Source organism: Grammomys surdaster, unplaced genomic scaffold, assembly GCF_004785775.1.
Source record: "Grammomys surdaster isolate TR1022 unplaced genomic scaffold, NIH_TR_1.0 919, whole genome shotgun sequence".
Lineage (NCBI taxonomy): Eukaryota > Metazoa > Chordata > Mammalia > Rodentia > Muridae > Grammomys > Grammomys surdaster.
Genome location: NW_021605338.1, coordinates 150,227 through 151,044, shown reverse-complemented (window position 1 = coordinate 151,044; position 818 = coordinate 150,227).

Here is an 818-nt window from a genome sequence, read left to right as displayed (position 1 = left end):
CAGGCAGCAGGCAGCAGGCAGCAGGCAGCAGGCAGCAGGCAGCAGGCAGCAGGCAGCAGGCAGCAGGCAGCAGGCAGCAGGCAGCAGGCAGCAGGCAGCAGGCAGCAGGCAGGCAGTAGGCAGGCAGGCAGGCAGCAGGAAGACAGGCAGGCAGGCAGCAGGCAGGCAGGCAGAGAGTGATAGAGCTAACTGGGTGGCATGGGCTTTTGAAACTTCAAAGCCTACCCCTAGTGACACACCTCCTTCAACAAGACCACGCCTCCTAATCCTTCCCAAATAGTTCTACCAACCAGGAGCCACACATTTAAATATATGAGTGTAAGGGGGCCCTTATCACTCAACACTACAAGGCTTATGTAAGATTAACTTTTAACCCTTTAAAGAAAATGTCATGTAAATCCCTGCTTCTTGGCTTACAAAGGCATCTCCTAGCATGCATCTGCCTGAGATCCTACAACCCCTGGTAAACTAGAGGGTGTATTATATTAGTGTATTCCCACTGTTATGATAAATAGAACACAAAAAGCAGCTCAGTGAGGAAAGTGTTAATTGGATTACATGTCCCAGTCATAGTTTATCACTGAGGGAAACCAAGGCAGGAACCCAATCAAGACCAGAACCTTGAGTCAGCAACCAATGCAGAACCCATGGAGAACACAGCTTACTAGCTCACTCTCCTTGCCATACTCAGCTTAGATTTTATACCACCCGGGAACACAATGGTCTGGGTTCCCCTACATCAATCACTAATCAAGGAAATGCCCTATAGGTTTACCTACAGAACAAATGTAGTAGGGACTCATTTTCTCAACTGAGGT